General features: G+C 51.5%; 1 long non-coding RNA gene across 1 annotated transcript; it reads right to left on the bottom strand.

Moving 5' to 3' along the window:
- Window positions 1-5,969: 5,969 nt before the first annotated feature.
- Window positions 5,970-21,917, bottom strand: LOC118015806. The gene is made up of 3 exons (XR_004680705.1): window positions 21,324-21,917; window positions 19,947-20,058; window positions 5,970-6,409 (listed from the first exon to the last, which is right to left on the bottom strand). It is a non-coding gene; the product is annotated as an uncharacterized LOC118015806 (long non-coding RNA).
- Between the last annotated feature and the right edge of the window lie 266 nt (window positions 21,918-22,183).

Raw genomic sequence — 22,183 nt, 5'->3', positions numbered from 1 at the left:
CCAGCCTCGCCTCCTGCACTAATTACAGACCTTCCTGGGGAGGAAGACTGGGACCAGGAGGTCTTCATTACAGGCTCCTTTGCTGGAGGGAGCAAACCCCAATGACCGAACCCAATGACCAAAAAAACTCTCTTGAAGAGAGGCCCGGGGTTTCCTCCGATGCACCTCCCTGCTGCTGCCTGGCTGGGAAAGGGTTAAGAAGTAGGCACGGACTGGAGGAACAGGCCAAAGTGTAATGCCAGACCCAGGCTGAGCTACCCATCCCCTCCCCCCCCCCCCTGCTGCTCCACTGCTCCACTGCCTAGGCTTGGGCCCCCCTCCTGCCTCTTGCCCCCCAAGATGGCTGCTGCCAGGGCTGTGTCAGGGCCCCCCCTCTGTGGTCGCCTGCCTGCTGCCTCTCCCTGTGGCCTGTGGAGACCTCGCCTGCCTTCTTTAATCTTCCATTTATCTTGAGGCCTCGCCCCTCTGGAGATTGGCTTTGATGTGGGGCCTGCTGGGGGGGGGGGTGGGAATCAAGGGTTTCTGAGGCCTGGGCTGGACTCTGCCCACTGCCCCCAGCCCAGGTGGGGCCCAGAGGTCTCCTGGCCATCGGCGCGAGACCCTGAGGGTGATCCCTGCAGACAAGAGGGCAAGAGTTTTGGTTCTTGATCTTCAGGCACATGAAGGGGCTGCTACCTGGGCCCCAAACTGGACGACTGGACTCAGAAGCAAGAGTGTTGTTACCACACTGTGTAGTTTATTCTTACACCTGTCTCCCCCACTGCTCCCCCATCGACTCCCCAATGATAACAGCAATAGCAAAAAAATAACAGCATTATGGTGTGCCAATGAAGTGCCGGGTACCAGGTTAAGCATCTTCCATTTATAACATAATTAATCCTTATAGCTATGTGCTATAGGTATCATTTTAAAGGGGAGGAAACAGGATGATTGATATATTCCTGTTCATAAAAATTTACTGAGTTCCTACTATGCGCCAGGCACTGTTCTAGGCCCTGAGGGTGTAGTAGTAAACACAGTGCGCACATTCCTCCCCTTCTGTACCAGTAGGTCGTAAACAAACGGTCAAATACACATAGTATCATGTCATATAATATGAAGACAGTACTTTCAAGAAAAGTATAGGGCCATCATTTTGGACTCAGTGGTGTCCTCCCGTGTGAAGACACAGAGACGTGGGCAGCAGGAGGGAGTTCGCTCTGTGACAATCTGGGGGAAACCGTGTCCGGGAGAGGGAAGAGAAGGTGTGAAGGTTGGACGTTGGAGGTGGGAGGTCCTTGTTTTGCTGCGGGCACAGCCAGGAGGCCAGTGGGACGGGAGGTGGACAGTGATAGGAAGAGAGCTGGGTAAGGGAGCGGGAGCTGGGTCATGCGGGGTACTGCTGAGTGTGATGGGAGGGTTTGATCTAATTTGTGTTGTTGTTTTTTTATGATTTTATTTATTTATTTGACAGAGAGAGAGAGAGTGCAGAAGCAGGCAAAGTGGCAGGCAGAGGGAGAGGGAGAAGCAGACTTCCCCCTAAGCAGGGAGCCCGATGTGGGACTTGATCCCAGGACCCTGGGATCATGACCCAAGCCGAAGGCAGACGCTTAACCGACTGAGCCCCCCAGGCGCCCCTAGATATTGAATCAGAGACTCAGACTAAGTCGCGGAGGCTAACACCTAGCTCAGGCTCACCCAGCTAGTCGGTGACACTGAGGTTCAAACCTTGGGGATAGACAAGGCTATCATCTCCCACAAGAGGCTGGGGCTGTGGCTCATTCCCCTCGGCATCCCCTGTGCCCCGCAGAAGGCCTGGCACAGACTAAATGCTAGCAAATGCCTGGGGAATGACGGGTCAGTTCCAGAACTTCCACTGACCAGGTGGTGGTGGTGGTGGTTGGGCAAGTCAGTTAAATTTCTCTGAGTCTCAGTTTGTCCATCTGGAAATTGGGGAGAGAACAATATATCTGTCTTGCCCAGAGGACCACATGGGGGGGGGGAATCCAGGAGACCTGGTGTGCAGAAGGGCGAGGGGTGGTGTGAAGTGTCCGAAAATGCTCTGCGGTCTGATTTCATCAGTCCTTACTCCCTGATGGCTCTTGACATGATCACTGAGGGGTGCACATGTGTCCTTGTAACTGTGTGTCCTGCCCACGGGGCCAGGCATGTATGTCCATGTCACCCGACGTAGGTATGTGTGAGCCTACGTATATATGTCTGTTTACCTGTGTTGACGGCACCTGGAGGGCAGCTGCCTTGGTCTGGCTCTCTGTGGGAGCTTGGGCTCCGGAGCTGGGGCAGAGGGAGTGGAAGACACAGACACAGAGGGCCTCCCTCTACCTCCGTCCATATCGTGGTCCCTGGAATTCCCATAGCTCCTGCACCCTCTGTCCCGGCTCATCGTGAAAAGTGAGGGAATTGTCCGAATACCTGTCATTCTATCCCACCTGTCTGTGGGCCCCTGGGGGCCAGGGCTACTCCAGGGAGCAACACGGTATCTGCTGGATGATTGGTGCTTAGTAAGCAATGGATGGATGAACAGATGGATGGTCCCTGGTCTCTGGAATCAGAAGGGCCTGGAGCTAGAGGGCTTCGGGACTCTATTTGAACCAAGTCACTCCTCCTATCTGGGCCTCAGTACCCTTTTCTAGAAATGAGATTTTTGTCTTCATTCATTCCTTCATTCATTCACAGTCCTCCCTTGTGAATGTTAGGGTACTGTCGTATGTTCTGGGCATGCAGACATTATTGAGAATCAGGGCTGCCCTCAGGAAGCTGAAAGGTGTCACAGCCGTGGGTCGCAAGAATTGCGACGTCAAGTTGCTCAGAGGAGGGAGTGGCCAGCTCTGCATCCGAGGGGAGGACAGGGAGATTTCCTGGTACATGGGGTCCTTGATGGGGGTCTTGGGAGGATAAGCAAGTGTTTGCCCTTTCTGGGCCAAGGGGATAGCATGCCAAAGATCCTGGAGGTACGACAGAGCCTGGCACCCTAGGAGAGTGCTGACACTGGGGTACCGGCCAAAACTTATCAAGGCCGGCGGGGCGTGGTGGGCGACAGGGCTGGAGAGGGCAGCCAAGGGCTAGATCATTCGAGGCCTAGGCCCCTCCAAGGAATTCTAAGAGTTACCCTGAAGGTAAATGGAAACACTGGCAGATTTTGAGGGGAGAAAAATAGCATGATCGGGATGCATTTTCAATAAACCGCTCTGCTGTGGTGTGGGCAATAGATCGGAGGTGAGTAAGACTAGAACCAGCCAGTGGAGTTAGGAGGCTTTTGCGGTTCTATCCAAGAGGGGGAATATAAGGGCCTGAACCAAAGTTAACAATAGCCCAGTTATCCAGGGCTGACTATATGCCAGTCCGGCTCTACGTTAAACATTTGCAAATATTATCGCCATTTCATCCTCAGAGCCACCCTGTGAGTAGGTGCTATTATGATTACCTCTTCCCCTGCAGGGGTTCTGGTTAAAGGGGCTCCATTGCCCCCAGGGAGAAACCCCCCCGTCCCAGGGCACTGCTGGTGTATACACATGGGGGGTAGGGGAGGTGGGTCAGCCAGCACGGTCATCTCAAGGCCAGACCCTGGCCCTCACTTGCCTCTCTCCTTGGGCCCTGAGGCCTGCCATACCAGGGTGGGGAAGCGTCCCCTGAAGGAGTCTGGCCCTCGGGTCCGAGCTGAGCAAATGGGATCTGCTTCCTATTAAGAGGTTTCCGACTGGCCTGGCCATGTGGCTTCCCTTTGTGCTTCCTCTCCTGGGCCAGTTTGAAATGCCGGCCTCCCCCACTTACCTCTGTGGACTTTCCCAGGCCCGGTAGCCAGCTGGGCTGACTGACGTCAGGACACGGGGGGCCGGCGAGCGTGCTGAATCGCCCCCGCCCTCAGTGGACGCCCCAGCCTCTACCTGCGCGTTGCTTTGTCCTTCACAGGTCAGGGCGTTGGTTTTCTTTTTAAATAAATAAAGCTGAACCTGACTCACAACTCAAGAGAGGCTGCAGCTCTCCTCAGAGCCATGAGCATCACCATGGTAACTGCTCCATCCACGAAACACTTGAAAATGTAGTTATCAACAGTGACACTGCCTCTTCCTTCTGGCCTCCTAGCAGCCCTGGGCTGCACAGTTCTCGGATCCTCGGTGCCAGGCGAATGGCCTGGGGCTATGCCTGGCTCCCCAGAAAAGCAGGGAGTTGAGGTCCCCACTCCTGCTGACCTGCTTGTTGCTTGCACGTCCTTCTGGAAGGCCCTGAGAAAACCTCTTTCATGCTGGGCAGGCACTAGGGGTATGACAGGAAGCCCGCAATTTGGAGTCATGAGTCTGTAGCTTCATCCATGATTTCTATTGGGATGATAAGATTGTGTGGCAGGTGCAGCTTGCAGAGAGGGTAAGCCTAGAATTGAGATGAACATAAGGATGATAGCAATAATAATAGCCATGTATTGAATGCCTACCACCTGAGCCAGGCAGCATATAAGATGCTTTCTATACCTTGTCTCCAGTCCTTTGCTGGAATTACCTACCTAGAGGCAGTTGTAATTAATTTAATAATATCTAGTATTTATTGAGTGCAGAGACATACTGCTAAGCACTGATGTTTATTCCCATGTGGGAAGCACTATGATTCTTCCCATTTTACAAATGGGAAAATCAAGTCTTAGGGAGGTTAAATACTTTCCCTGAGGTCACTCAGCTATGGAAGGATGGAACTGTTATTTGGGTTCAGGTGTGTCTGACAGGTGTCCTCATTATTTTGTTACAGCTTAACGCTCAATCAAGCCTCAAGCCACATACTGAGCAGATGGAGGCTCCAGGTTTGCCTGGTTTAAGAGACTTCCTCCAAACGCCTTACTGATAGTCCTCCGCTAAAATGGTTTCTGATCAGGGTGCCTGGGTGGCTCAGTTGTTAAGCGTCTGCCTTCAGCTCAGGTCATGATTCCAGGGTCCTGGGATGGAGCTCCGTATCGGGCTCCCTGCTCATTGGGAAGCCTGCTTCTCCCCTTCCCACTCCCCCTGCCTGCATTCCCTCTCTCGCTGTGTCTCTCTCTGTCAAATAAATAAATAAAATCTTAAAAAAAAAAAAAAAGGTTCCTGATCATACTCATCAGTCACCTGGGGAGACTGAAAGAAATGCAGATTCTAGGCCCACCAACGTGAATTGCATCAGGTATTTGGGTGTGGGCCTGAGGATTCTGTATTTGAGGCAACGCTACAGGCTGAACTCTAATATCTGAAAATTTAGACTTCTTGGAGAGTAGGGACCATGTCTTCTCTGAGACATCCCCAGGGACTGGCAGAGGGCATGGCCCTGAGAAGGGACACAAAAAGCACTGGTTGAACTTGAATAAAGAATGAATTGGCGGGCGCCTTCGGCTCAGGTCATGATCCCAGGGTCCTGGGATCGAGCCCTGCATTGGGCTCCCTGCTGCTTTTCCTGCTCCCTCTGCCCCTCCCCCTGCTCTTGCTCTCTCAAATAAATAAATAAAATCTTAAAAAAAAAATGAATTGGGCCCATCAAGTCCCCTTGCCTCTCCAGGACCAGGTCCACCCCTGGCTCCTGAGAGTCCCCAGTCTCCTCCCACTCACTCCCTACCCCCAGCCCGCAGCCCCCCACGTCCCCCAACCCATCTTCCTCCTGCCCAGGGCAGAACTGTCCAGCAGGTTCTGCCCGCCACCCCAGCGGTCCCCCTCCCCTGGACTTCCTCTGCAAGGGGAACTGAGGGGTATACCTGTTGCCAAAAAGCTTCATTTTTTTTGCAGAAATAAACTCAGACCCATAAGCCAGCTTTCAAGGCAGATACTACCCTGACTCCTCAGCAAAATGTCATTGGTGGGCAACCCCAGGGTGTAGAGGAAAGATTGGGATCTCTTCCTCTGACAAGTTTTAACCATAGAAGAGCCTTATTTGTCAGAGCAAAACACCCAAATATCAAGTAAGAAGGCATTGGATCTATAAGTAATGTTACCTGCGTATTATGGAATATGAAGCAGCCATTAAAAATGGAAGGATATTTAATGATGTGGTCAAACATTCACCAAAAAAAGAAAAAAATGGGATATACAACTAGGTGCCCTGGAAAGATGTTTGTAAAATGTGGCAGAGATGCCAGTTAGCCCCCCAAAATCTGTTCTTCCCTTTTTCTATAGTAATAAAAGCTCTATTCAGATAAATCCCATTTCCTGGGGGTGGCGGGATGGGACTTAGTTCTGGCTAGCGTGGTATAAGCAGGCGTGATGCATGTGAATTCTAGGAAGCATCCTTCGAGGAGACAGGGCTCTCTCTTCTTTGCTGCTTCTTCCTCCACTGGCGGTCTTGGGTCACTAGTGGAAGGCATGCGCTGACGATGGAGAGCCCCAGGTAGAAGGGGCCTGAGTCCCTGATGGTCACGGGGCTACTGTACCAGCCTGGGCTGCTTACTTCTGGACATCAGTTCCTAGAGAGAGAAATGAACATGTTTAAGCCACTGTTCCTTTGGGTCTTCTGTCATTTGTAGCTGAAACAATTCTAATCAATGTCAGATGTATTGTTAAGTAAACAACAAAATGTAAGTTAAAAATAATATGAATCATAGGATTCTGATTTTATTGTAAAATGTGTGTTTCTATATATTTACCTGCATACCTAAAAATGTGGACAGCACGATTAAACACGAAAATGTTAGCAAGGGTTATTTCAGCGGGGTGAGGCTGCAAGGATATTATGTGTTCATTTGTTTGCTTGTCTGTATTTTCTAACTTTTCCACAACAAAAGTGTACTACTTTTCAGGTAGGAAAAAATAAATAAGTGGTGTAAATGGTATGATCCTAATGGGATCAATGTGGATCCTAATCATAAGAAATATACCTTACTCATGATTACATGGGAAAAAAACTGAAACAAAAAGAAGTGCACTAAAGTAAAGATTAAGATCCAAGGACATGGGAAACTGCTCAAAATATATTATGAAGGGGAAAAAAGGTTATTAAACAGTATAATTCCATTTTTTGGGGGTAAAAAGAATAAAATGAACCTAAAATAAGTACAATGTTATATGTCAATTATATTTTAATTAAAAAAAGAAAGAATAGGGCACCTGGGTGGCTCAGTCGGTTAAGCGTCTGCCTTTGGCCGAGCCCCGTGTTGGGATTGCTGCTCAGCGGGGTATCTACTTCTCCCTCTCCCTCTGCCCCTACCCCGCTGTTTGTGCTCTCTCTCTCTCTCAAATAGATACATAAAATCTTAAAAAAGAAAAAAAAAGCATAAAAGGACATGAATACATGCTAGAAAAAGGACCAGAAGGAGATAAGCCAATAGATAAATGGTCTGGTTCCAGAGGAGAGATTCTGGTGATTCTTATTTTTCTCTTTCTACCTTTTGGCATTTCCTGAATTTTTCCCCAATAAAGCTGTATGAATCTTATTGACTTAAAAGTATTTTTATTTACAGGTGCCTGGCTGGCTCAGTCAGCAGAGCATGCAACTCTCGATCTTGGGGTTGTGAGTTCGAGCCCCACGGTGGGTGTAGAGATTACTTAAAAATAAAATCTTAAAAAAAATGTTTGTATTGAGAGCAATTTTAACAATACAAAAAAAGATGTTGCAAAGAACAATAAAAATGATTAATATTTGGTTATACTTAATTTCTGTCTTTGTTTTTAAGAAACAAGGAGTAACAGGAAAGCCCTCCTTACAGACGTCTATCAGGATCCTGAAAAAACATTTAAATGTGAGAGCACTTGCCCTGGGTGGGATGGCTGGGGGGGTGGGGCAGGGGGGCGCTGTGGGAGGGCAGGAGAGAAGCAGCACTCAGGGACTTTGACTTCCTTCCACCTTCAGCTGAGGGTTTGGCTCTAAGTGCCTATTTCCAGGACGGAGGTGGCCTGGGTGCGAGGGTGTCAGATTTGCCTGGCACTTCCTCTGGAACATTCAGCAGCAGGCAGGGCTGGAAGAGGAGGGTTCCGGTGAAGCGCTTCCCTCCCGAGGTCAGTTGGTGCCCAACTGGTGTTTACAAAGAGGGTGGGGCCCCAGGCGCAGGGCTCTGAGGCCTTTGCTCTCAGGGGAGCTGGCTCATGGCAGGCCACAAGCAAAGAGTGGCAAAACCACTGTCTCCTGCAAAGCTCAGAAGCCGGGCCGCAGCTGGGAGGATGCTGGGAAATGAGGGGCCTGAAGCTAGGTGGTAAAGTGGTCAGTGGAGGTTAAGGAGATCCAGAAGGAAGCAGGGAAAAAGGGACGGGGCAGGAGCATTCACACTGACTGCACCTATTACCATGGGTAGTTATTATCTTCGTTTTCCAGGAGAGCTCTGAAAAAGGCTCAGAAGGATTGGGTCACACCAGCCCCAGGCCTCATGGCTCCTGGACTGAGGTCCAGGCGGAAATTCAGGTGAGCCCAAGGTTCATGCTCCTCACACCACACCGGGCTGTGTCCCATGGGGCAATTATGAGAGAGCCATTCTGTGTTGCTCAGAGTCTGGGGCAAGGCGTGGGGGGATGTGGAGGTTGATTTTCAGGAGGCAGCGGGATCTGGGGATGAAGTGCTCTGAGACAGCCTGTCCTCACTTGGCGTGAGTCGCCCCCTCTGGCTTGGGGGGCTCAGAGAGGCTGATAAGGTCTGAACTGATTTTGGAGAAGAGTTTGCCAGTGTCCTTTCTTCTTGACTTTGTGGAGACCTGAGGCCTCCAGGCCCATAGCCAGCTTTCCAGGAAAATATTAGAGTGTCCCCCTGGGAACTGAGGTGGGGAAGAAAGCGGAGCCACCCAGCCGTTCACACCTCACTTACCGAATGCACAGTCCTCCCTGATTCTCTCCTGGGCCAAGGTGGAGGTTAGACTGGTGTGTCCACGTGCATGTATACACACACACACACACACGCACACACACACGTGTGCACGAGTCCATACAAACATCAGCAGAGGCAGCCTCCTAGTGGACCATCCTTTTCAGCCTTGCCCTTGTCTCTAACATCTGGCACACCGCCCGAAGGCGGAACAGGCCCGGAGGCCCACGCCAGGTCATGGGCGGGCTCGGCAAGCAATCCGTTTCCCTACTTCCTTGACTCAAATGCCAGGGCCAGTGCCCTCTCGATGTCAGAGCCATGGGCAGTGAGACACATTAAATCATCCTGGGGAGGCTGGAGGCTTCTATCAGATGAAGTTGGTTGAAATTCTGGCTCTGCCACATTCGGCTATCCGACCCTGGGTGGCTTTCTTAACCTGAGAGGTTCAATGCCTTTATCAAATGGGGATGTGTTGGTTGGTGGTGATAACAGATACCACCTCCTCTTCCAGTGGCTGGAGGGGGAGTGAGGAGTAAGCCCGAGAGCGCACAGGTGGTGTTGGGGTGCTGTGCGTAGAGCCTGGCATGCGGCAAACACCCAGTGGCAGCGCCTAATGCTTGTGTGGCCCTTGGCCTCTCCCACCCCCAGCCCCATTTAGTGATCCAGTCTTCAGTCTGGAGTGGCGGGGGAGGTCCCAAACCTCTTCCATCCCCTTCTTAGGCATGGAGTATTCCTTTGTTCAGGACCGTGTTGCCTACCACACCTGAGGACCAGCAGGAGGGAGAACTGTGGTTGAGTCTGAGGTACCAGAGCGATGGGTGCCAGTCCTTCGGGCAGGGAGACCAGCAGGTGGCCCCGTGACGCATCACCCCCAATCCTGCTGCTTCCCCGTTTGACAGCCCCACACTGGCTGTGACCGTATCTCTTCTGTCCCTGCTCTCCAAAGATCCTCACAGGTTGTGGATTCTTTCTTCTAGTCCTGCCCAGGCTGTTCTTCACAACAATGATGAACGCAGCTCCCAGTTACTTACCTCAGTGTCCCCACAATGCAGACGAGGACACTGAAACCCAAAGGGTCAAGTGACTCGGTCATCATGGAGAAAGTGACCCACCTGAGACTGTACCGAGGCTGGGAAGACGTGAGTGGCAGAATGGACCCTGCTGGGTAGGAAGACATTCTGCACACTCAGACCCCATCGGTTGCTCCTGGTTTGGGATCCATGGGGTCCCGCTGGGGGCTGCTCAGTTCTGCTCATAGTCAGCTAACCTGGTGCTCAAGGGGATAGGATAGGATAGGCTTCGACTCTCCTTCATGCCCAGGAGTTGCCTGCTTGCTATGGTCTGAATGTTTGTGTCCCCCCTCAAATTCATATGTTGAAATCCTAATGCCCAATGTGATGAGGTTAGAAGTTGGGCCTTTGGGAGATGCTCAGGTCAAGAGGGTGGAACCCTTTGAATGGGATTAGTGCCCCTATACAAGAGACCCCGTGGAGCTGCTTTGCCCTTCTACCACGTGTGGACATAACAAGAAGTTGGCAAGGTGTGATTCGAAAGAGGGCTTTCACCAGAACCCAACCCATATAGGCACCCTGATTTTGGGAGTCGAGCCTCTGGAACGGTGAGAAATAAATTTGTTTATGAGCCACCCAGTCTGTGGTCTTGTGTCACAGTGGCCCCAGCAGACCAAGGCACTGCTGCTCAGCCCGGCTGGGGTAGGAGGTGAGGACCCGGTCTGGGTGAGGTCCACTCAGGAGCGAGAATGGCTGGCAGTGCGGAAAGAGGGTGTGGGAGTGGGGAGGCAAGTGAGTTAGCAGCTATGGAGAACTGCCACAACCTCTGAGGCTGGAAACTCACAGGGAGGAGGGGTTGGTAGAGAGCTCAGGGCTGGGGCTGCCCACTGGGAGCTAGGGCCAAGGAGGAGGCTGTGGCCAGAGTTGCTGCCTGAAGCTGGGGGTCTGGAGAAACACCCAGACTTCTCTCCTCTTCCTGCCCCCCCTTCCTCCGGCACCTTTCGCTGGGTGAACCTAGTCAGAAGCCAGTTAGCAGGGGAGTCTGTCATATGACATTTGCCCTCTGAGATGTTGAACAGAACAGAGAAAGTAAGGAACAGATGTGATAGCAAATGATAAGCAAGCAAGCAGGATAGCGGGTGGGCAAGCTCCTGATGCTGATGACCATACTCCCCCTTATGAAGAGGACTTCTGCTCGCTACTGGTTGGGTCCAGTGGAGCTGGCCACCCTCCTTATATCTGACTGAGACTGCCTAGTGGTCTTCGTTTGCCTTGTCCTTCACTTCAGTGACTGCCTTTCTCTCTGGTCCTAAGTTCTTCCCCATCAGCATTGCCCTCACAGGGCTGGGGTCTTACTGTGCCCTTCCCCCTTGCCAGCCCAACTTAGAAGACCAGAGAAGATGCTGCCAAGAGTCTCCCACCAAACACTCTGGTTAAGAACCTGAGGTCCGATCCAGCTCTGTGGCTTTCTGACTCCAACCACGCAATTTCGCCCTCTCAGCCTCAGTCTGCTTATCTGCGAAATGGGACTAGCAACAATACCTCCCTGCAGAACTGCTGTGAAGATAAAATAAGCTAATGCAAGTAGAGTGCTGAGCACAGGGCTCAGCTCTTAATGAGTGTCCTATAAATGGCAACTTCAAAAAGCATGGGAAGGAACAGTTGGGAGTCACCATAGACTCGGGAGGAAGCACCTCTGGACCCTCAAGGTCCTGGCTGCCAGGGTCCATTACTAGTCATTTTCCTTGAGATCTAAGTCTCCCACATTCCAGGGGGCTGAGTAATGGGACAGCTCTTTCCCCGGTCTCATGAAGTTCTCAAGGCTAGAAGGAGGCCTGCATGTGTCGCCTGGAACTGGCTTGCACGCCCATTCTGAGCAGCACTAACGGCAGTGGGAGGGTTGGGCAGTGGGCACAGGAAGCTGAGTGTCCTCACCACAGGACCTACTGAATGTCTGAGCATTGCAAGGCCCCCTCCCCGCTGCCTGCCAGTGTTTCTGGTCTCATCTGGAAGGACAACGCTGTGACGGTCCAGGCCCTCCCGAGGCCTTTATCTTTTGTGCTTGGGGCTGGAGGTCTAGTAGCCAATCAAAAATCTCTTAGGTTGGGGCGCCTGGGTGGCTCAGTCAGTTGAGCGACTGCCTTCGGCTCAGGTCATGATCCTGGAGTCCCGGGATCGAGTCCTGCATCGGGCTCCCTGCTCAGCAGGGAGTCTGCTTCTCCCTCTGACCCTCCTCCCTCTCATGCTCTCTGTCTCTCATTCTCTCTCTCTCAAATAAATAAATAAAATATTAAAAAAAAAAAAATCTCTTAGGCTTAGTATAGTATTAGAGTATCATGGGCCTTCAGAGCTTGAAAAGACGTCGAACAGAACCCTAGGCTTGTTAGTGCTGGAAGGGGCCTCCTGTGGGACCACAGGGAATTGGGGCAGGAGCCCAGGGGGACCTTCAGTAGACTGTACATGGCTAGTGCTAGATGGGTCTTCAGTCCGAGCACAGAATGACTCCTTCAGAACGAGCCTCAGGCAGAGCCATAGGACATGAGTATGGGACAATGTGCTAGATGTAGCTGATTCAACTCTCTCATTTTATAGCGGAATCCTCAGCTCCCTGTATAAGTAGCTAGTTGGGGGGGGGGGAGGTTCCGAGAAGAATTTGCCAGACATGAGGTCCACGTGAGTACTTTAGGGGTTTAGGCTGGCGCAGAGAGAAAGAAGATTGCTTACAGCTTCTATGGGGGTAGTCATTACAGGTAAGAGAAGAAAAATAACAATGGAGCATTTATTCCACAAGTGTTTATTGACTCCTGTGTGAGGCCCAGCAGGGATGGGACGAGGAGTGAGACCCCGTAAGGTAAGATGTGACAGAAAACCAACCCAAGCTGGCTTAGAAAAACGGACATTTGTCGGCTCGCCTAACCAGAGGCGCAGAGGCAGGGCCTCAAATACAGAAGAGTAAGCAAAATAGAAATTTATGTCACTTTCTATCCTATAAGAGTTCAGAGAAAAGTCATCCAAGATTGAGAGAAGGGCTCCGCCATCCTCCACATGTGGCGTCCCTCCCTGGGTCCAGGGAGACTGCTTTCATTTCTATCATCTTCTAGGCAGGGGGAAGCACATGCACAATCCTTCTGACGGCACAGCTTAGAAGCGGTACAATCATTCTGCCCACAGTCTGTGGTGAGACCTTAAACTCAAGGCCACAGCAAGCTACAAGGGAGGCTGGGAAATGTAGCTTTTACGAGGCAGCCATCTGCTTGGCCCAAAATCAGGAGTTCTATTATTAAAGAAGGTGACTGTTGATATTGGGAAACCAGAAAAGCCTCGACTGCACATTGATTAGTTTAGGCCCAAGTGCTTGAACCAATTCTTGGAAAGGGCAAGTGGGCCAACCCCTGGAGCCGGGCATGGGGTCAGCTTCCACTGAGGCACATGGGCTTGCGTAAGCCTTTGGACTCTGGGTCTGTTTGTTCAGCGGCTTAGCTTGTACACTAAATAATACACCGTGCCTTGCATTTCTTTGGCTTCTTTTAGGAAGGGAGAGAATGGGTGTTGGGTAGTCAACCAGCAGGGAACACTACATGACCTGCCTTGGAGGCCCTCTGACTCTGGGTCAGGGAAGGGACGTCTTTAAACAGATAACTATGGGTCAACGTGACAAATGGTAAACTAGCAGCTATATATAAATCCCAATGAAAACAGAGGGAAGAATTAAGAGAAGGCTGCTAAGAAGGGATAGGAGAGTATAATGAGTTCATTTTGTCTGGGTCTCAAAGGATAGGTGGGAATTCCCCCAATTATTTTGGTTGGGGAAGGACAATTCTGACAAAGAGAACAGCCAACTCGCAGAGCTGTGGGGGCACACGGGGTGTGGCTCGTGGCCTGGTGTGGCTGGAGAGTGGGAGGGAGGTATGCTGGGAGCAGGGAACGAAGAGCGCCCAAAAGTCACGAAAGTCACAGGAGGAAACAGCCTGTCTGACAGGCCTCTGGAAGCCATGCAGGGTTTCTTAACCCAGCAGAGATGTGGGCTTTGTCTCTGTCTTTCTCTGAGGTAGAGACTGGAGGATGACTCGTTAGGAAGCTATTTCACAAATTCGGCTGAGTAATGAAGAGAGCCTGCATCGGGGTTGTGGTGCTGGGAAGGGAGACAAGGAGCTGGGATGACAGGGAGCCTGGGGGTAGGACTAACAGAACTTGGTAGCTGGGTGGTTGAGGGGGTTGACCGGGAACAAGGAGGGGGTTAAGTATGGCTAAACATGATCCTAAGTTTATATGCTTGTACTAGAAATCCAGAGAAGGAGTACAGGAGAAGCAAGTTTGGGGATGAGAGGAGAGGATGACTTCCCACCGTCTGAAGCCTGCTCCATGACAGGCTTCTTTGGGATCCTTGGATACACAACATTCTCTCTTAACTCAGGGCTTCTGAACACTCTGTCCCTACTCCGCAAAACATTCCCTCACCCTCAAATCTCCAACTGGCTAATTCCTCATTCCCTCCAAGAGCCCTTCTTGACCCCCCCACCTAGGTGACAAACCCTCTTCGAAAAAGAGAAATGGTATGCCATTTCTTCTCTTTACATGCCTCTCGCTCAGGGTTGTTTAACGTCCGTCTTCCCTGTCTCAGCCTGTCAGATCCATGAAGACAGGGGCCATGTCTGTCTGTTTGCCCTTCCTTCTCAACACCTTGTATGGTGTCTGGAACCCCATAGGCACTCATGCTGGGTTCCAAGTATTCAACACTTGTCATTGGAAATAGGAGTTGGCTAATAGTTTTTATCCAGGCCCACTGAGATGTGATGCAAGGCAATGAGGCCACCATGGGGACCGGTGGTGTGATCGGTTTATAGACCTGGATCACTCTAGACCAGTGGTTCTCAACCAGGGGCAATTTTTGCCTCCCAAGGACATTTGGCATGTCTAGAGACATTTTTGATAGTCATGACTCTGTGTGTGTGTGTTTTTTTTTTACTGGCATCTAGAGGCTAGAGGCCAGGGATCTTGCTAAGCATCCTACAGTGCACCAGACAGCCCCCCATAACTAAGACTTATGCAGCCCAACATGCCAATAGAGCTGACACTGAGAAATCCCACTCTAGAGACTGGTGAGCCAACTGGATGGTTAAGTTCCCATCTGGCCTGCTGGTTGCTATGGCCCAACTGAAGGAGAGCAAGATAAGTTTAGCGGCTATCATAAGAAATATGGACTTGTGATGTGCAGCCAGGAACCACCTTGGATTGGGCCTCAGTCAAAGGTCCCAAAACCCTGGGCAGTTTCCCCTTAACTGAACTCCCGGCCATAGCCCAACAGACCAGCCTGGCACTCGCCCCTCTCTGACTCACTCCTTTGGGTTTCTCTTGCTCTTTGGTGGAAGCGGCCACCACACTCTCTTCCCACCCCATCTGCCTCACTGATTATTTTCAGCTTGGCTTGCAGAGGCCCAACGCTGCAATTACACCCCAACCTCAATGGCTCCTTCTGAAAATAACATTTGGGTCGAAGAAAACCTCAGTCTGGTGGGCTGGATTTTATACTAAACAGTTAAAGAGTGGGTGTGGGCATGGGGGTTGAGAGGGGGACAAGGGAGTGGCACAATGGTACAATTAAAAGAAGAATCTGGAAGAAGGCGAAGGAAGAGGAAGTGAAGAGAGGGAAGGGGTGGCGGTGGTAAGGGCAGTCGCAGGAAGAAAATCTACCTCCTGGGCAGGGGTCAGCCATCTTTTAGAAGTCTTATGCCAAGTCTTCATTTATGCCTCTAATTGAAGGTTTTGTTTCTGAAATAACTTGCCCCCCCCCCCCCCCCCCCCGCCCCATCACTGAGGCCTGGGAAATTCATGTCTGCTTGGGGCCAGAAGAATTAGTCTATGGGCATACCAATCTTTATCCAAGCTAGTGGCCAGATTTTCCAACCCTGAAATAGGAGCCACATGGTTTGACATAGGATTTTTGTTCTCTTTCCAGGTGAGAATAGCAGTCTGGGAAATGTAGTTTCACGATGCTCGTAGGTGGAATTTCCATGGTCAGTGCAGAAGAGTGGACAGGACCTTTAAAGTAGGGATTCTCACGGATATCATGAGAGATTTATGGGTTGCTTTTAGTTCTGAGGAGAGAAGGAAACCATTGAAAGAGACCTCCATCCTACCTGCCCAGGGGGAGGGGGGTGGAGATGTAGGGGGTGAGGAAAGAAAGAACTTGGAAGCACTTTTGGAATTCCAAAGGAGGCAGACAGATTTAAAAAGGCCGTATGAGGTGAGATTTGGGGAAATAGGAGAGTTCCACACGGTAGTTAAAAGCTCTGTTCTGGAGTCAGACCGACTTAGGTTCAAATCCAGACTATACTAACCACCTGGGTGATCTCCAGCGGTAACTTAGCTGTTTTGGAGAGTCCAACAGTGCAGGCTCTAGAGCGAGGCTAGTAAGGATTTGCATCCTGGCTCTGTGATCTTTGGCAAAGGTATTTCACTTCTGTGTGCCTCCCATTTTCCCTTTGTAAAATGGAAGGGTATATATCAGGACCCAAACCTTCTCACAGCACCACTTCTAAGGTGTCCTAAGGCCAGAGAATAAAGTGCTTAGTTCAGTGCCTGGGACATTGACAATCACTCAACATATGTTAGCTCTTTTTTATTACCTCTGGAGTTTTTCTCCAAATGCAGTAGGCAAGAAACTTTTAGCTAACATACACATTTTTTTTTATTCGAATAGTTCTGAATTTATTTTCAAGTGTATTAAAATATATGACTAACATATCAAACTGTGGTTTTGCTAACGTTATTGCTTAGGGCAAGACTATGTAGAAAAAGGGAATCGATTTAAAGTTAATTTAGAGAATAAGGAGAGTTAATAAAAGAAGTCAATTAAAAATATGTAATATAGATGGAATGTGGGTATGGAAGAAAACCATGCAGGCAATACCTGAGTGGCTGAAAAAATCGGAAAATAATCCACGATACTTTCTGCTAATAAAACCTTCTAAGGCACATGGGTGGAGAAATGAGGCAGGAAGATACCGATCAAGACGCTATCAGAACGTTGCCTTTACCCCCCTCTGTAACCACTGTTGTTCCCTTTTTGAGAAATCCGTAGGAGGGCACGGACAAGCGAGGCCTGACGCCCTAATGAGGTCTTGGAACCCCGATAGCTTTGTGGCTTGCGGGGGCTCGGGGAAGGCAGGCAGAATCCAAAGGCCCAGCTCGGGAAACCGAAAGCCAACTCCCCAAGTTCTCTCTCCCGCCGCGTTTAGGGAGATTCAGGCCTCTCTGATTTTTTTTGGATCACTGGGTCAATCAGTCAGCCAATGCCTCGGGAGAAGTTTAATTAAGCTCAGATCGCCGGCGCTAGCCGCCAAAGGTCTCCCTGCCCGCCCGCTCCCCCCCCCGCCCCGCACATCTGGTGAAAAGCTTCTCCCCCGCCCGCCCAGGCGGGGCCGCAGCCCGCGCATGCGCGTCGGCAGGGCGCCCAGCGCCCCGCGGCAGGCTCGGCTTCCAGAACCGAGCGTTGCAAACTGTTGCATCAGACAGCAAGCAGCCGGCCGGGCAGCCAGGGTTTCTAGGAAGATAGGAAGGGTTGGAGATCCTCTGTGGTCGAATGCGAGCGGGGGCTGTCCCTCACGGTGTTTACACGCTGGTAACACGGGCCCCTGAAAGCGCAAGCTTGCGCCAGTCCGGGGAGGGCCTTAGCCACAGGTGAAATTCGCTTAACCCCACTGCCTCGGCCCCCACCCCACGGCCCCAGCTGGACCAACAGAACTGGACTCCGTCTGCTCTATTAATGGCATGGGCCCTAAAGGAATGAGCTGGGTCTGATTTCTCTTCCCAAGTACAAGAATGCCCCTGAGGAATTTCTCACTCTGTGAAAGTGCAAAACTAATTTCCCCAGACAAGAGCTGTTGCCGGTTCCCAAAAGGGCTTGGAAAGACCCCAGCAGGAATGCTCAGGGGTTCCAAAGCTCTTCACCCCAGCTGCTGGACATGCAGACACTGACCACCAAGAACGTCTTGGTGGGTGGACACACGTCCTTCACAGATAGGCCTTTTTAGAGTATCTCAGGCCCCTGTGTATGGAGATTTTGGACATCAGCCAGAGAATGCACAACCACCAGGAACTCACAGACACAGCACAAATGTAACAGTTCTCTAGATTCAAGTGGCTCTGCAACTCAGGTAAGGGAAGAGTTTTCCTCACTACTCCCTCATTCTTCTGGTCCCTGGGCCTCTGCCTTCCTCAAGGGGAGAGAAAATGATGCTGTAGCTAGCTAGCAGGGATGGGACAGTCTTGGGCGGGGGGTCAGTGAGAAACTCAAGAAGAATGAATATGATTTGGAATCTACTCTCTAAAGGGATTTCCAGGGCCCTCATCTGAATTCTGTGGTTCAACGTTCTTTTTTTTTTTTTTGGAGTGGGTGAAGACCAAGTCATTGAGTATTAATGGATTTTCCAAAAAGACAAAAACTGACAATGTATACCTTAAGCATTCTGTCTTTACTAGAGTGTTGATGTTGAAAACCTATTCCATCTGAATAATCTGGAAAGCTAAAACAGGGCTAGTGTTCTTCCTTCCCCTCATTATTTTGAATAACTCAATCCCAACGTTCAATAACAAAATGACCTGAAAGACTCAGCATTATCTGACATATCCACTTGCCAGCCAGTTACTGTTGTTTGTTTAAGCCAACATTTTCCTTTGAATGGTGGGGTATTATGGCACTACGGGATTTTGTTGTTGTTGTAACCGATGCTTCATAAATATGGCCCAAGCTATTAAGGTTGTCCACAATGATCATATGAACTGAAGGCATGCCATCTAGGAAAGGGTAGGAAGGAGTGTGGGCAAGTGCATTTCCAGGCCTTGCTTCTGAGGGTATATCTCAGGACCCAAACCTCCTGCCCAATGAATGTCACCAAGGTGGTATCCTGGGGTCACAGGGCGTGGTCTCCCGGAGCTGCCAGGAGCTATCCAGAATGTCAGATATGTCTGAGCCATAGTCCCCACCTAGAGAAGCAAGTCATTGACTATTGTGGGGCCTCTCCAGGCATGAAAGTTGGAGCCCCGAGGTCAGGAGCTGAGTAGGAACTGGAGAAAGTGAGCTCTTGAGCTCATGTTAAGTTCTCTGTTGTACCCACAACACTTACGCATAGTGGGCTGTCAATGCATGTTTGTAGAATGAATGCCCTGAAAAAATGAGGGAAGGAGCAGAGAGAGGTAATGTCAGAGAAGTCCAAGAATTTTGCAAGAGGCCTCCGGGGATGCCCAGGGCTCTTTTGTGTTGGGCAAAGAGAGTCCTTGTAGTTCAAAGACAGGGCAAGAGAATCAGAACCGTGAAGTGACAGGTCTCCTGAGGTCCCTTCTGCCTCAGGTTCCCTGTTTGGAAAGGCCTCCAGTCAGTGATTCTATTTAACCAAGCCTAGTGACATCATCATCCATAACAGTTGCCTCACATTGACTCAGTTCCCAGAGAGAAATTCTGGGAAAGTAAGGGGTCTTAGGGAGGGTGTGTGACTAAGACCCAGGGGACAGGAAAATCCCCTAGAAGCCACACTCTAAAACCATAAGCAAAGTGGCGGCCTGCATGGTTAGATGATGCAGGCACACACCAAAAGCATGATTCGTTTTCCACATTTCTTGGGCACTCACCGATTCTAGACACTATACAGAGCCCAACCCCAGACAAAGCTCCCATTCTAAGGGCTTATGATCTAAATTCCTTGTGGAAAGTCTGTCTTTCAAATGTTTAAAGCACCTCATTCAATCCTCATTTCCACTTCAAGTCATGCACCTCCTTCCTGAGAAACCCACCAAGTTTGAAATTCATAGCTGGCCTTCCTTCTGTTTTTTTGCTATTTATGTGCCAATTTAAAGGGTGGGGAGAGCTACGTTAATTTAAAAATAAAACACAAATAGCAAAATGAGTCTTGGTTAAAGTAAAAAAAACACAGAAGGCATTTTTTTTTCCCCCTCTCATATTTTTCAGATTTTCCTAGAACCACCTTTATTTCCTCAGAGCCCAGTCATAGAAAGTGAGTGGGCCTCTCTGGATGCTCTTCCAAGCAAAAGCTACAAGCCTTATTCCTATTCTCCTCTCATTGAACCTTTAGGTTTTCTTTTTCTTTTTCAGACATTTGAGAGAGCAATTGAAGCCCCTAATTCACATGTGGTATTTCTAAGCACTCTTAGAGTAGATTTTGGTTTGTTTTTGGTCGGTTTGTATCTTACCTCTTCTGTTCAGTTGGATCAGCTTGTACATTCCGGTGATGGGAGCATGGCATTAAAGTTAGATCCTCCTGGTGGATGCCCAGATTGCCATTTACCAGTCTTGTGGCCTCTTCTATCAAAAGGAGAATAATGGTATACTCCTCTCAGGGCTGTCATGAGGATTAAGGAGTCAAGACACATAAAGGGCTCAGCACAGAACAGGCTCTTAAGACACTGTAGCTATTAAAAATAGATCCTTTCAACCAATCTGCTCCTTCCTTAAACAAGCCCCTCCTCCTGTTTCGGGCGAAGAAAATTAGTTATCTATTCCAAGTCGATGATTTATCCCCATTTTACATCACCAAAGCGCCCGTGAGAAGGGGAGACAAAGCCGAGGTTGACCTGCAAACACCTGAGCCTTTTAGTGGAATGGAATCAGTGTTGCCTTTCAGCAAGAGGCGACCAAATCAGCGGTGCAGGGACTTGGGGAAGCCTTGAAGGCCCACGGTGGGATAACAGGACCACAGAAAATGGGGGAGAGTGATCAGGAAAAGCAGGCTCAGGGGTGAGATGAGGGGCCAGAGGGGTGCCAGTCGCCAGGCAAGAAGGATTCCCACTGGGGGCTGGGGGGGGGGGGGGGGGGGGGGGGCGAGGGGCCGCCGGGGGGGGGGGGGGGCCCCCGGGGGGGGGGGGGGGGGGGGGGGCGGTTCTGAGTCCAAGCGTCCGCAGGCGGAGGCTGCCGGCCCCGGGGTCTGTTGACCATGGGACCCGAGGCGCGTGCGACAGCGCCCTCTGCCGGCCGCGCGGAGCAAGCCGCCAGCCCCGCCGCTCTGCAGGTGGGACCAGGGATCCCTCCCGCTGCCTCCGCCCCCGCTCCATCCCTTCTGAGGACCGCGCGGCCGGGTCCCGACCGGATTCCGGGACACGCGTCCCTATCAGACGCCTGCGGGCTGAGCAGAGATGATGCTCGGAAACATCCGATACACCCGGGGATCGGAGGCCGCGGGAACCCACCCAAACCCCGCAGAGGCTGCGCCTCTTGGGACCCGGGGCCAAAGCCTCCTGGGCTGTCGGAGGTGGTTTGGAAGTGGCATCACCTGTGGCCAAGACCGCGGGTTCTGCGGACAGAGAGGAGCCCTGGGTTCGCTTTCTGCCTCATCCATTTTCCAGCTAGGTGACCTTGGGCAAGGTACTTAAATTTCCATGTGCCTTAGTTTCCTCATCTTTAAGATGGAGAGAATGATCCCCGACCTTATGGGTTGACATGAGGATTACATGGGATCAGACAGCCTGGGTTGGAATTCTGGCACTGACATCAGCTAGCTGTGTGCCTGGGGCAAATTACTTAACCTCTCCGTGCCCCGGTTTCCTTAAAATAGGGATAATAACGGTACTTACCTCCGAGGGTTGTTGCCTGCAAAACGCTTAACACAGTGCCTGGCACAGAGTAAGCGCTCAATAAATGGTGGCTCTTATGGTTGTTGTCGTTATTATTGTTCTTAAGAGCGCTGAGCACACGAGCAGAACTCTAGCGGGCTGCTATTATTAGTCTCTTTCTTGGGTCCGGCTATTTCTTTCCGGGCATTGTTAAAATCTTTTACCATGCGGTCGCGTCCTTATCAGTAGCCGAAGGACAGCCGGCCTTCCTGAGATTGGAAAAATCGAGGTTCCCCTGGAGGAGGGCCAAGGACGCGGCCGCGGGCTGCAAGGACCGGGACCTCCCCGGGGGACACCCGCGCCACGCCGCCGCCGCCCGTGCCTCCATTAGCGCGCTCAGAGCCGCAGTGACGTCGCCAGGTCCCGGCGGTGGGGAGGCGCGGCGCGGGGAGGCGCGGCCTGGGCACGCGGGGAGCCTGGGGGTGCCGGGGCGGGGGGTGGCCGGGATGGCAACCCGGCTGCAGGAGACGTCCGGGCCCGCGCGGTGCCCTGCTGTCCTCGGCGGCTTCGGCCGAGGCAGCCCGGGTCGCTGCGGGAAGTCCGCGGCCGGGGTCGGCTGACCAACCGGCGCTCCCCCCGCCCCCGGCCTGCCCGCGCCGTGCGCCATCAGGCTCCGCCTGCACCCCGCGGGGAGGCCGCGGAGGCCAATGCCGGGCCCGCCCAGCCCGCGCGGGGTTGGTCTCCCGGCGGCTGCTCCGCGTCTGCGTGGTCCGCCCCCTCCCACCCTTCTCCCCCCCACCCCCACCCGCCCCAGTCCCATTCCTCGTCGTCCCCGAGAGACCTGCTCACTTTCTTCTTCCTCTACCCTCCTTCTGGACCAG

This window comes from Mirounga leonina, unplaced genomic scaffold (assembly GCF_011800145.1).
Source record: "Mirounga leonina isolate KUSES-001 unplaced genomic scaffold, KU_Mleo_1.0 Mir_166, whole genome shotgun sequence".
NCBI lineage: Eukaryota > Metazoa > Chordata > Mammalia > Carnivora > Phocidae > Mirounga > Mirounga leonina.
Note: the sequence above shows the minus strand (reverse complement) of the source record. Positions and strands in the feature narration are given on the sequence as shown.